Here is a 15218-nt window from a genome sequence, read left to right on the forward strand (position 1 = left end):
GGAAATTTGAGATGGGTGGGGTAAATCAGTCTGGTAATTGGTATTTATTGAGGTTTTCTGTGTGTGGCTATCAGAAAATGTGTCATTTGGTTAATACTTTAATGATAAATCATGGTCTCTGCTGTTAGGCGGTTAGCAGATTATGTTGGAGAACAGGACATGCACACACATACCATTTCTAACAAATCAATAAGTACCAACTTGTATAACATACCACAAGCATTAACAGAAGATTTAAATGCTCAGGTTGTGTCAAGTGGAAGAGCAAACAGGAGTCAATCACGATAGGGGGTGTGGATCTTACCCCAGAGACTTGGGGTTGGAAAAAATATCATTTCTTTACCATTTTCAAATGAATTAATTCAGATTTTTATAATGATCAAGAGGCAGTGAGTTCACCTTCCTACTCTGAACGCATAGCAATGACAGATGAAATATTTAAAAGGCAGGAAGAAAGAGACAGAGAAAGAGAGAGAAAGAAAGAAGAAGGAAAGGAGGGAGGCAGGGAAGAAACCAGGAAGACCCAACCAGGCTCTGGTATAAGATAAGATCTCATGGACCAGACACAAAGGGAAAACACAAACTGTGGGTTGTCTGGGCTCTGGAAGTAGGCACCAGTGACTGGGAGCTTGATCCCTGTGGGACAAGGAGTTCTAAATGTGAATGAGAGTTGGAGCAGAGCCAGGCTTCCTGTTCGATGCCAGAGGTAGACAGTGTTTTCACTCTACTGGGACTATGGCTTCAGATGAAGAACTGTAAGCCTGGGGAGACAAGGCGCAAAGGCAATGTGTTACTCTCAGGAACTGAGCCAACTACCCACTCTGTAAATGGATCGGCCATACCCCTCGATGGCCCCTAGGGGCAGTACATCCTACGCTCAACTGTAAAACCTGGTTCTGGTTTAGGAATAGGAGGACTGGGCTAGGCAGTCAACCTGTCAGGAAGGGAAAAGTTTCGAGGGAATACTCAAAATTAGCCTGCAAACCAAAATTCCAAAACACAGGAAGAAAGGCTAACTTCTCGCAGGACAGCCAAGAAACAAGAGACTTGGAAGAATAGTTCACTCCAAATGAAAAGCATCTTAGAGAATCGTCTGAAAAGATGTCAGCATAAATTTGTTGAGGTTGTTCAAAGAGATAAAGGCACTGATGCTTAAAGAAATAAATTATGGAACAGAAATAGGCACAAATAAAATGAAAATGAAACATTAAATCATACCCTAAGCTAGAAGGACTGGGAATCCGACCTTGATCATAATCAGACTCCTTCACCTACTGAATACCACGGAAGCTGAGGCTTCTGTAACGTTATAAGATGAATGGAAGCGCTCTACCGTTAGTCCATCCCGGTCATTGCTAATATTCTCATTGTCCAGGCCCTTATGTTCCCCATGATGACTTGGCTACTTGAGTTACGGGGCAGGGATCACGCTGAAGCTGAGAGCCTCCTGTCTAGGGCTGAGCCTTCCTGGCTGGCATCCCCTCAGAAGTCATGTCACTGAACTGAATGCCACCAAGGAGAAGGACGCTGGTCCTACCACTCCAGACATTCCTATCACTTCTGTGTTTAAAACGCACAGGTTCTCAGGCCCTACCCAGAAATTTTGATTCCCTAGATCTGGGTCAGGGCTTAGAAATTAGTGTTTATAACAGGGTCCCTTATGATTCCTATGCAGCGGACCCAGCATTTGTTGAACACTGATGTTGTTTACAGTCCTTATTTGTCAAGTGATGAAACCAGGCAGGACCAGAAAGAACAATGCTGGCCCAGGTCACACAGCTAACCGTAGCCAGAAAAAAGCCCAATCCTTCCTTCTGCTTAGTTTGGGTTTAATTCCATCTTCCTTTTCTAGTTTCTTAGGTAGAAGCTGAAGTTGTTGATTTGAGATCTTTCTTCTATTCTCATATAGGGGTTTAGTGCTATAAAGTTCCTCTTAAGTCCTGCCTTAGTGGAATTGTACAAATTCTGATATGTTGTGTTCATTCTCATTCAGTTCAAAATACTTTGTAATTTCCGTTTTGACTTCTTCTTTGATCCATGGATAACAAAGAAGCATGTTACTTAGTTTCCAAATATTTGGAGATTGTCTGGCTATCCAGACAATACCAGGGTTATCGATACCTGGTTTTGATTTCTATTTTAATTCCTTTGCGGTCAGAGAATACAGTGTGTGCCTTGAATCCTTTTTAATTTATTGAGGTTTGCATTATACCCAGAATACAATCTCTGTTGGCAAATGTTCTGTGTGCCCTTGAGAAGAATGTGTATTTGGCTGTAGATGGGTGGAATGTTCTGTAAACGTCAGTCAGGTCTGGGACTGGTGTTCAAGTTTTCTGACTGATTTTCTACCCGCTTGATCTATCAATTATTGAGAGAAGGATGGTGAAATCTGCAACCACAATTGTGGGTTTTTCTATTTCTCCTTGTGGTTCTATCAGTTTTGGCTTCATGTGTTCTGAAGCTTTGTTATTAGGTATATAAATGTTTAGAGTGGATATAGCCTCTTGTTGAATTGACCCTTTTATCAGTATGAAATGGACTTCTAAAAAATCCCTGATAATATTCTCTGTTGTGATACCTACTTTGTCTAATATTAATACAGCCCGTCCAGATTTCTTATAATTAATATGGCATATCTTTGTTCACCCTTTTACTTCTAACCCATTAGTGTCTTTATCTTTAAAGTGGTTTTCTTACAGACAGCATATATTTGGGTCTTGTTTGTTTTATCCAGTCTGATCATCTCTACCTTTTAATTGGGATGTTTATTTTTATTTAAGTTGATTATTGATATGGTTAGGTTTAAAATCTATAAACTCACTGTTTGCTTTCTATTTGTCCCTTTTTCCTCTTTTTCTTCTTTTCTGCCTTCTCTCAGATTATTGGTTATGATCCCATTTTATCTTCCCTCTTCACTTATTTAGATATAGTCCCTTGTTTCATTTTTTGAAGGTTTCTTTAGGGGTCATAGCGTCCATCTTTCACTATCAAAGTCCACCTTGAATCGATATAGTACTATTTTACGTATAAGAACCTTAACAAAAGCAGTTTTATTTTTTTCCCCTCCCAGGCTTTGGACTATTGTTGTTATATATTGTACTTTTACCTGTATTAAAAACCCCACATTATGCTATTTTTGTTGCATCAATTATTCATTAAAAATATATAAATAATAAGAAAAAACATTATATACTTAACCCATGTAGCTACCATTTTCGGTGCTCTTCCTTCCTTTGTGTGGATCCATAGTTCTACCTAATATCATTTTCCTTCTGTCTAAAAGACTTCCCATAATATTTTTTGTACTGTGGTTCTACTGGTGATGAATTCTTTCCCATCTTTGTATGTCTGAAAGAAAACTATTTTTTGAAAGATATTTTTGTCATATACAGAATTCTAAGTAGACGGTTTTTCTTTTAGCACTTTAAGTATATTTCTCCTCTGTCTCCTCACTTGAATTTTTCCCATGAGAAATTCATTGTCATCTTATCCTTGATCCTCTGTATGTAAAGTGTCTTTATTCCCTGGCTGTTTCTAAGATTTTATCTTTATCACTGGTTTTGACCATTTTGATTATTATGTGCCTTAGAGTAGTTCTATTTCTGTTTCTTGTGCTTCTGATTCTTTGAGCTCCTTGCATTTGTGGCTTTATAGTTTTCACAAAATTTGGAAAATTCTCATCCATTATCCCTTCAAATATTTTTTTGTCTCCTCCCCTGCCCTTTAGGGACTATAATTGCTAGACAGCTTAAAGTGTTCCCACAGCCCCCTGAAGCTCCGTTCACTACTTTAATCCTTTTTTCCCCCTCTATGTTTCATTCAGAGTGGCTTTGTCTTCAGGTTCATTAGTCTTTTCTTCTATAATGTCCAATATGACATTAATCCTTCCCAGTACATTTCTCACCTCAGCCACTGTAGTTTTCATCTCTAGGAGTTCAATTTGCATCTTTTTCATGTTTCACTTCTCTACTTACAATCTTTAGTTTTTCCTCAAGCAGTTTGAACATATGAAATATGGTTATAATAACTGATTTAATATCCTTGTGAACAAATTCTATAATTGTGTCAGTTCTGGATTGGTTTTGATTGATCGATTTTTTTCTCTTCATTATGCTTCTTTGCATTCCTGGTAATTTTTGACTGGGTACCATAAATTGCAATTTTACTGTTTTTGGTTCTGGCCATAATTTCTTTTTAAATAAATATTCTTGAACTTTGTTCTGGGATGCAGTTGGGTTACCTGGAAACAGAATGATCCTCTCAGGTCTTCCTTTTAAGCTTTGTTAGATGAGACCAGAGTAGAGTTTAGTCTAGGACTAACTTTCCCCACTGTTGAGGCAATACCCTTCTGTATACCTGATGCCCTGTGAATTACGAGATCTACATGGTGAGAATAGGCACTATTTCCTGCCCTTTATGATCCCTGCTGATTGTTCCCTCTAATACTTTCAGATGGTTCTCTCCCCAGACTTGATAGTTTCCTCACCTGCATGCATGATCAATACTCAGCTGAATACTGGAGAGAAACCTTCTTCAGATCTAGAGTTTTCTCTCTGTACAGCTGTTCACTCTCCAGCACCCTGGCTTCCGCTGACTCCCAGTTCCATTTCCTCAACCCAGGGAAACTGCGAGGCTCTGCCGGGATTCCCCTTCCCTGTACCACAACTGGAAACAAAGGAAGTGAACCCTACAATTGCCCCGGGTAATCGTTTAGAAAGATCTGGAAACTCTAGGCAATAAGCTAGGGCAATTGTAGAGTTTACCACATTTGTTTCCTCTCTCTGGGGTAACACTGCCTTCATTGCCTGATGCCTAACGTCTTGAAAATTCTTGCTTTGTATATTGTGTTCGTGTATTTAGCTGTTTCAGGTGGGAGGGTAAATCTGCTCCCTGTTATTTCATCTTGACCAAAAGCAGACGTCTCCTCAAATACTTGTTAAAGAGTGGAGTTTATACAGATGAAAGTATTGTAAAATTATTGGCCCAATATCACATGAATATGGCAAAAATCATGAAAGTGCTTTGTAAATAACCGAAGTCTAGAAAACACAGTACCTGTTCACTCCAAATCATTCACTACACGAGGGAAGTAACTGAGGCCTGCACGGGCCAAGAGATGCAGTGAAGCTCACACAATTCCTTAGTGCGAGAAGTAAAACCAAGTTCATCTTTCTCTCCCTGTGTCCAGTATTCTTGCCAATATTCCACTGTTTCAAGCTACCCCAAACCTGCTCATTAAAAAGGAGAAATTTCATATTCTTATAAAAAATACCTGATCAAATCATAATGCCTTTGTGTTTGGAAGCCATGAAAAACAGCCACTGGTTCAATTTATTTGTATCATTAGAAAAACTTTTTTTCAACCTCCTTATAGACACATTCCTTCCACTGAAGTGAAATACGTTTGCAGTTCACCTGGAAAGGAAAGGATTGCTGTGCCATGTTAAGTGATAGAATCTGACACTGGCTTAAGGCCATTGCCCCTTGTAAACTGCTGTTTTTATGAGGAGCACGACAGGTCAATTACCACAGAAAGCATACATCTGACCACTAGCTCTCCATCTGTACAGGTGCTTTAATCTATTAGGCACCATAGGTTTGATCTTGTGGGGCCTTCAAAATTTCCAAGGATCTGTAGAAATATTAGAGGTATGGGGGAAAATTGATTGGTTCCAAATATTAAAAAGAAAATCACCAAGTTAAAACTAATGTTTTTATCTTTAAAAATGCAACATGGGAACCTGTGACTGCAAGTCAACTCTTACATTTCTATATGCATTTCATTAAATGTGGTTATCAGTTCATTTTAATATACTTGATATGATGTGAGTGAGAAATTCACAAGAGTGCTCACGGCCACTGAAGGTCTTTAAAATACCCCATATTTAGTGACTGAAATTCCAGAGAAGCATTCAGTATTGCTTGTCACCTTTGCTTGGAAATAGTGATGAATTCCACTATATCCAAGTTTAGTTAAGGTTTTTCTTTTTTCATTTTACCAAATGGGAGTGTGGCTTTAGTATTTCCTAATTGGTTTGCATTTTTGCTTGTTAAATTTGCTTTGCCTGTGAGGCCAGTTCTCAAACAAGATCAGAGAAATCTATATCCCAACAGAAACAGGTCTTTTTTTCAGTGATCTTCTGTTGAAGACTTGTAACCAATCTTAATTACCCCATGGCATCTGGAATGCAATAGCATTTATATTTCTTAATTTTTCTAAATAAAATTAAAGCTGCTTCCAACACTCCTTCACCATGGTTAATGAGAAGTTTGTTTAGCAGGGCTTCATCACCACTCTTGGATCTTACAAGAACCCCAGGCGTGTGTCATCCAGGAAAATGGAGGATTACCCAATTGGGATGGAGTTTTTCCTTATTTCACAAACCTTTAAGGACATAAAAAACAACTAGTACTGCTGACAGTCCCTCAAACGATCCTTCACACTCTCACCAAACACAGCCAAGGAAACCTTTTCTGGGACCCCCATGTTTAAGCCGCTTGGTTTCTAGTTCCACAGGCACAGAGTCACTCCCATCTGAGGTTCTGCCACCTCTAGAATACTCCATGGCAGCCACCTCCTGCCTCTGCCCAGCTTCAGGAAAAAACAGCCACACTCCAGGTTCAGGCTTCTTCCTTCTTCCACTCATACAGAGCGTCGAGTCCCCATCTGATTCTTTTTCAGGCAACGTAGCCCATGCCCTTGATGGACCTAGCACAGTGCTTCTCATAGTGTGGTCCAAAGAAAGCTGGTGATCCCTGGTACCCCATCAGATAATCTGCTTGTGCTTTACCAGTTTCAGATGAAAAACAGCATCTAAGCAATTTTGTTCCCATCCACTTCACAAATTGGAAATGTAAGATCAAGTATGAATTTTACAGAAATCCCTTTATCAGGTCCTTAACAATAAGCCCAAGCTTACCATGAAGCCCCTGATGGAATAGGTGCCAAAGGGAATGAGACGAGACAGAGTCTAAGAAAAGACTAGTGTAAGAGCTAAGACTTTGGGCGTCTTGTTGATAGCATTAACTAATGAGAACTCTTCCAGCGGGCTGCCCCATCCTCCTTTAACCGTGTTACTCATATTGCTCTTTGTTTTTTCAGTTTCCCTAATGAATAGAGGGCAAAACAGCTGGAGAAGCAGCCTTATTGCTCAAAAGGAAGTGTTGATACATCTTGGAGCTTTGAGCGTGGGAGATGACGGGCCCAGCTTTATGCCACTTAAAGTGGTAACATGGTTGATGGTAAGTGAAATCATGTAACAGAAATCTACCTTTTTTTTTAAAGCCCCCTGACACTAGTCCTCATGAACATTGTGAGACATTTTAGGAAAAGCTAGGAAATATTTGTAAGAGAGGAGAAGGAGTTTAGTCAGTGGGATAAAAGCAATCTTGTAAAAGCTTAAATTTGCACCTCTTTTCCCATGGTAAACCTTCCCAGGAACATTCAGATTCCACCTAACATATTACAGAAGTATTGGTATATTCCTTTTCTTCCAGACATTAAGGTAACTAGTAGATCTGACGTCAAGAATAATAAACTACCTGCAGAGCAATGCAATACAACCAAGAACAAGATTTTGTTTTTAATTGGGGTATAGTTGTTTTACAATGTTGTGTTAGTTTCTACTGTACAGTGAAGTGGAGTTCCCTGTGTTGTACAGCAGCAGGGAACTCATTAGATATCTGTTTTATGCACATTAGTATATATATGTCAATCCCAATCTCCCAGTTCATCCCACCCCACCTCCCTTTCCAAGCTTGGTTCCATACATTTGTTCTCTACATCTGTGTCTCATTTCTGTCTTGCAAACAGGTTCATCTGTACCATTTTTCTAGATTCCACATATATGCATTAATATACGGTATTTGTTTCTCTTTTTCTGGCTTACTTCACTCTGTATGACAGCCTCTAGGTCCCACCACATCTCTAAAAATGACCCTATTTCGAAGAACGAGATTTTTTAAAAGCTGCTTTCTCCTCAGTTCCCTAGCAAGCGGCACCATAGTCGTCCCTCTGTAACTGCTTTTGCCTTTTTAATCCATCCTATGCAATTAACATCTCATCCTACCCAACTCTGTTCTCTATACTTGATTCTTTAGCACTTTACTTTGTCAGTTTAAAATACAATTAATTATCACATTGTCTTCTCACTAATTGCTATTTGAGATTATTTTGTTTCCCTACCTAAATTTTAAACGTCTTAAGAACAAAAAGTATTGAAACTCTTTGGCATACCATAATAACTAAAGTAGGCATATGTACCTAATAGCTACACAGTTATACAATCAATAATTACTTGACTCTTAGGTTTAAACCACACATCAAAAATAAACAAAATTGCATTACTTCTTAGGGTTTTTCCCCTCAAAATTAGATATAGCCTTAGAGGTACTGCAAAATATTAGATTATTTGTTGTGAAATCTTTTTTTTTTCTTTTAAAAGTCCCTTTTAGACGAAGTGAGAAAGTAGTATTGATATATATACACTACCAAATGTAAAACAGATAGCTAGTGGGAAGCAGCAGCATAGCACAGGGAGATTAGCTCAGTGCTTTGTGACCACCTAGAGGGGTGGGATAGGGAGGGTGGGAGGGAGGCGCAAGAGGGAGGAGATATGGGGATATATGTATATGTATAGCTGATTCACTTTGTTGCACGGTAGAAACTAGCACAACATTGTAAGTCAATTATACTTCAGTAAAGATGTTAAAAAAAAAAGTCTCTTTTAGAAAACACTGGTCAGGAAAGTGCAATACCCCCAGAGAGATGGTGACATCACAGGACAGCAACGCTAAAATGGACTTTGGCATAGAAATGGAATTGCTTTAGTTCTAATTTGAGTTCTTAAATTGGATTGATTCGCTTAAGAAGGATAGAACCATTTCACAGGTCTGTATGGAAGAGTTAAATTTGGGGCAGGTGGAAGACTAACCACACAAAGAACAAGACTAAGGGGCTTCCCTGGTGGCACAGCGGTTGAGAGCTCGCCTGCTGATGCAGGGGACACGGGTTCGTGCCCCGGTCCGGGAAGATCCCACATGCCATGGAGCGGCTGGGCCCGTGAGCCATGGCCGCTGAGCCTGCGCGTCCGGAGCCTGTGCTCCACAACGGGAGAAGCCACAACAGTGAGAGGACCTCGTACCGCAAAAAAAAGAACAAGACTCAGGTCAAAGGTCTTCCTGAGAGAGTCTTCCTCACTCTGCCTGATGAAACCCTTAGTGTCTGTCATGACCTTCAAAGCACAGAAAAGTGCACAGCCCCACACAGGCCCCTGGTCCTATCAGCTCTGTGATTAGAGTCCAGATCACTGAATTGCAGGCAGATGACCTCAGCTGCTGACTGAATCTGTCGGGCTCACTTTTCAGCGTCTTAGAATCCTTTTGTGAATAACCAGAGTCTCCTTCCTTTCCTTCCTATCTGGTGTGCATCACTGACAAATTCCACTTTTCCTCTCTTGAAAAAGACATTCTTCCTCGGCCCTGCCCCTGTGGAAGAACACAAACCACTCCGAGATGAGCTGGTGTGCAGCCTTCATCACAAAACAATAAGTGGTTGACCTAAAGCATCCAATAAAGCAGCTAGAAGGAGAAAAAGGCAGAAAGAATGTGTGCCTTCTTCAGAAGCAATAGTCCCCATCCATCAGCTGGAAAGAAAGTCGGGGACATGGCTTCAAGTTTTCATTAAAATGCAACAGGGCATCAGGAAGTTGGATTTGGACCAACAACGAGATATTTTTCTTACAGTTCCTTTGCTCTGGACAGCTTTGCTGTGGGCTTCAAAGTTCTCTCTCTGACCAAATTCAGTGAAGTTGCTTTCTCCTCTTCTCTTTGAACCCGGAGCTTTGGGAAGGGCAGCAAAGTAAGCCGAAATGGAATTGCAGAACTTATGGTTCTCCAGTAAGTGAGATTTCCTCTAATGCTTACCAACTGTCACCAGGTCAGATGGATTTTTCTGCTTGAAATCCCTTGATGCATTAATTTCTCTGCCATCTTAGGATATCCTTCTGAAAGCAACCCCAGCAGCCATAAAAACATAAAAAGAAAATGTATAGCATAACTGGTGCACAAAAGGACAGTAAGGAATAAAAAGCGAGGAGAGGGCAGGAAGAAAGGTCTTTAGACAAGCATGTTATTTGCTTGGTTTTTGATTCAGAGGGCAATTCACACAGAGCTCTACTCAGACCCACCAGGAAATGCATGAGGTGCTGGGTCTGGGTCAGCCAAACAAGAAACCCTGGAAAGCAGCTGTATATGCTCTTTTCTTGATTCATCTAGTGCAGTGACTTTTTAAAAAAAAAACCTTTTAAAGCAATGAAACCACAGTATATAAAACAGCTGACAGTGGGTCTCTCTCCTCGGGAGCAGCATATACGAGCTTCCAAACAGGTGTGGGGTTGGAGGCGTGAAAGTCACCGTTCTAGGGGGTTTTAATAATCCAGGAAGTGGCAACACAGGATTTCATTTTTTTGAATACAGAGGGCTGACATCTAAGTTAGAGGGCAAGAAGATATTCTCTCTAAGGCAGTCATGTACAGTTTCTTATTCTTTCTGATTTCTTGAGCTAAAAATTAGCATCACTTTTAATAGATACCACAAGTCTTATCACCCACCATCTAACTGCCCTCATCTTCCTTCCTTCAAAACACATCTCAACAGATATTTATTGAATGTCTCTAGTGTGCAAGGTGCAAGGCACTAGCTGGTTATTAAAAATATAAATAAGGACAGTAGTATTAGTAGCAGTAGTAGTAGTGGTAATAATAATAATAGCAAACACTTCTATAGTATTTATTTAGTGCCAGGCACGGCTCTAAGCTCTTTATATGTATTTAGTCATTCAGTCATCGAAACAACACTCTAGGAAAGATATGATCATTATTTACAATTTACAGATGGGGAAACTGAGGCACATAGAGATTAAGTAATTGGCCGAGGTCCCATATCTAACAAGTGGCAGAGCTGAGATTAGAACCCAGGCATTCTGGCTCCTGAATCTGTGCTTTAGGCATATTTGCTTTATGTGCACTGTCCTTGGGGTTTATTATCTATGCTGCAACAGAGAAGTTTCTGCTCCTAGAGCTTTCAAAGTCTATCTGTCTCCTTTTTGGAACTCAGTAAAGGACTGTGGACAATGTATACATGGGAAAGGCTAATGACATCTGGGGACATGAGGGGAGAGAGGGTTGTGGGACGAGATCAGATATCTTGCTGATTAGGCAGGCAGGGGCTTTGGAGCATCGAGAATCAAGCTATTACTACAGATGTGACACATGTACAACCATCACTGTGTGAAGCCTGGGACTTACAAATTAACATATATAACATTTGAATTTTAGTCCAAATAAATATACAGTCTGTTATCTGGAAAGGAATGATGACAGAGTTATATTTCAGTAGATAGATCTTTGGGGCCTCTGTAATTCATACTCTTCCATCTTTCTTAATTTGGCAAACATTTATTGAACATTGTCATTCTTTATTTTCTTTCCCCTAAACAACCACTGAATTATCTTGGGAATATGAGCCAGTTAAGAGTTATTGCAGGCCCAGAGAATAACAGGTCTCTGTTATTGGAGCAGTATATTCCATATTCCTGCTCAAACACAGACCTTCATGCCATCTAAGACTAGAAGGAGAACCAAGTGCAAGAGAAGACAGTTCTTTATTACTGAGCACAGTACATTTAACATAATAGGATATTACTGGTGGACTGACTGCTCTAAAGCAGAGGTACTTAGATAAGGTCTCCAGCCAGCTCTCAATGAGACAGATATTATAGGTGGGCTGAACCAACACCCATTCCCAACACCTTTATCCCTTGTCAACCTCTATCATGGAAAGTAGGAAAGCTAAATACTCATTTTACCCACTTCCCTTGCATAATGGACATGTGATGAGACTCTGGCCAATACAATGTAAGTGGAAGTCTGCTAAGGGGTTTCTGGGAAAGATTTTGCATTTCTGATTAAAAGGGACAATTGCAGTTGGCATCATCGTCTCCTCCTTTCTTCCTGATATGAATGTGGAAGGGCTGTCTAGAGCAGCAGCAGCCATCTTGCAAGTAGGTGGAAATAACTATGAGAACAAAAAGGATACAAAGAAATTGGATCCAAAATGGCATTGCTGAGCGTTAAAAAGAGCAATGGTTCTACCTCTACCTTTCTTGTTATGTTAGATGCTATTTAGGCTACTACTCGTTGAGTCATCTCTTCTTACAGCCAAACACATTCTTAGCTAATACACAGGAATCACAGAAAATCCATAGCTATTTGATACCTCTCATTTCTCAATTAGAATCAGTGTTTTTTAAGACAATAGCATGTGCTTGTATAATGAGCCAGTATTTTGTTTTCCAGAATGACCTTGACATGTCTCTTCACAGAAATTAATGTTGCCATCACAACTGACATACATTTGGCAGGAACAGTAAGTCCCCTTCCATTCTTGTCCAGCTTAGATTCCATGATCATCCTAACAATCAGTTTGGAAAAGACCTTCCTCTCTAACCCCTACTCCCACTCTCATACTCAATTGGCAAAACCCCAACAATAGAGAAATGCAACCATCTCCCTCTCCTTGTGGGCAGCCAAGCTACGACATGTTGTAGACTGGTTTCACATCAGGTTCATACTTGCAAACCTTAAATGGGCCCTCAACTCTGCCCAGAAATTTAACTACATTTCTTTAGGGCTTACTTTTCCCCTCTCAGAGATGGCTTGTATGCCCTGTTTTCTCTTCTCCATTTTTTCATTTAAAAGCATATCCCTTTTTGCTCCACCCTTGCTACTCAAAGTGGTCTTTGGACCAGCATCATCAGTATCACCTGGGAAACTGTTAGAAATGCCAAATCTCATCCCTCCACCCTCACCTCCCCCCACCCTGCCAGACCCGCTGAATCAGGATCTGCCATTTCACAAGCTTCCTGGGGGGATTTACAGGCCCACGTACACCAACATTTGAAAAGCACTACTATTGACTTTATCCCTTCTTAGAACTTCATTCTCTTTGTCGTTCTCAATCTCCTGAGTCCTTATTTACTTTTCCCCTAATTCCTTAATTCCTATCAGTAAATACTGTCTAGTACTTCCTATCTAAGAAAATAAAAACACTTCAGGCCCCACTTTTTTTTCCAGTGACTATTCCCTTTTCCCTACTTCCCTTTACAAAGTCCCTGAATTAATTCTCCACCTTTGCTGTCTCGACTTCCTCCTCTCCCATTCACTCCTCAACCCAATCTGACTTCTGTCTCTTCTATTCCACCAAAAAGAACCCTTGGCAAGGCCACCCATCACCTGCGTGGGGCAAAACCCAGTGCTCACTTCTCTGAGCTCTTCTTCTAGCTCTCACAGCTAAGCTGTCCTTCATCTGAAGGTATTCTTTTGCTGGCCTTTCGGATCCTGCGTTCTCCAGGTTTTCCTCCTTAGCAGCTTCTCCATAGTCTGTTTTGCCAACTTCTCTTCCTTTACCTCACCATCAATTATTGGAGTTCCTAAGGCTTAATCCAGGGCCTTGTCCTCAGGTGATCTCATCCCATTGCATCGCTTAACTATCACCAACATGCTGAGGTTTCCCAAATAATCTCCAGGCTCTGAAATGCGCTCTGGTCTGTTCACCAACCTATATGATGTCTCCATGTGAATCTCTTGTATCTCAAAATTGTCCTTAAAACTGAACTTTTGATTCCTACCCCCTCTTTTCAAACACTTTTCCTCCCCTGGTCTTCTCCCTCTTAGTAAATGGTACCACCATTCATCCAATGGTGTAATCCGGAGACTTAGGAATCATTCTTGATGCCACTTTCCCATACCCCCTACAACAAATAATCAATAAAATGTCTCTTTTGCCTGCAAAATATCTCAAATCGGTCTCCATCTCTCCATCTCTATTTCACCACCCTGGCCAAGCCACCATCATCTTTGACTTGAACCACTGCAAAAGCCTTTTCACTGGGTTCCCTTCTTTACCATGTTGCCTCCTCTTATCCATTCTCCCTACAGAAACCAAACTAGTCTTTTAAATGCATGAATCTGATTAAGTATCTGACCCATGTAGAACTCTTCAGTGGCTTCTCATTGCATTTAGAATAAAATTCAAACATCTGTAAACTGTTTGCATGGTGTGACTCCTGCCTACCTCCCTACCATTCTCTCTCTCTCCCACTGTACATGGCTTCCCTTCACCTTTTTGAAAATCTTGAGTCTCTTGCACTTCTGGGAACATAGTGTTTTCTCTTCCTGGCTCCTTCTACTCCCTCAGGAACCAGATCTGACGTCTCCTGTTTAGATACCCCTTCTTTGACGACCATACTTACATCCCGACACACATTCCCTTTACTCTCTACACTACACCCTCTTTCTTCTTCTTCGAACTCAATTCTAGGCAGTGTTCAGGAGTGTGTCTTAAGTTGGCAGCATGAAGACTATAGTATATGTTAAGGGGTGATCTCCACCTCTTACTAGGAGAAAGGCACTGAAGGGAGCAATTCAACAGGACTGGACTGGACTGGCGCTGTCCCACACAAGGTGTCACTGAAGGCTGCAGGCGCTGGTGTTGGTCGGTACGTTCTGAGTCATTAGCCCACCAGGGCCAGTGAGCAACACCATGCTCTTGTGCATGGCGTAGGCTTTCCCCACATGGAGAAGGCATTGCCTCTGTCAACGATCTAAGTTGCTTCTGGAACAGGAAATAAGGCTTGGAGAGGCAGGCCTTAGACTGGAGGAACTAGAAATTGCATGCTTTCCCTGGGTCTTGGCTCTGAGGGCTGGACACACCTAGAGAACTCGGAGTGGCCTGGCCTCTCCACGCTGGGCCTGTGGGCTATGAGGACAGCCAACCCACACACGGGTAAGGTAGGCTCTGCTCACGGTTGTGGTGTCCAGATCAAGAGAAGGACCTTCTCTCAGTCTTGAAAAGGAATGGTAAAGGGAAGAGCAGCCTCCATTCTGCCTCACAAGGGCCAGACTGGTGTTTGATGCAGTGACCTGAGGGGGACAGAACCTTGGGGCTTTAAAAAAAAGTGATGTGGCAGCATGATGATGAACAAAAATGCTAGGGACCCCTTTGAGCGACCTGTTTCTGAGCACAGGTGAAAAGTGCTCAGCAGGACCGGGTATAACTAGGGACACCTGGGCTTGTTGTCCCCACCTTCTGGAGGGTGAGAAAGAATTTAGTCCCTCTCATTCACAATTCGGTACTAAATATATGTGAAATTATATTTC

General features: G+C 41.1%; 1 long non-coding RNA gene across 1 annotated transcript in view; it reads left to right on the plus strand.

Annotated features, from left to right (window-relative positions):
* LOC113633412 (uncharacterized) overlaps nucleotides 1-15218 on the plus strand; it is a 45557-nt gene that overhangs the window by 10131 nt on the left and 20208 nt on the right. Inside the window, exon 2 of the long non-coding RNA XR_003438185.1 lies at nucleotides 7103-7242. This is a non-coding gene — a long non-coding RNA (uncharacterized LOC113633412). The remainder of the gene's footprint in view (nucleotides 1-7102; nucleotides 7243-15218) is intronic.

The sequence above is a fragment of the Aethalodelphis obliquidens genome, unplaced genomic scaffold (genome assembly GCF_003676395.1).
Source record: "Aethalodelphis obliquidens isolate GAN/ISIS:26980383/991018 unplaced genomic scaffold, ASM367639v1 scaffold2, whole genome shotgun sequence".
In the NCBI taxonomy this organism is placed as follows: domain Eukaryota; kingdom Metazoa; phylum Chordata; class Mammalia; order Artiodactyla; family Delphinidae; genus Aethalodelphis; species Aethalodelphis obliquidens.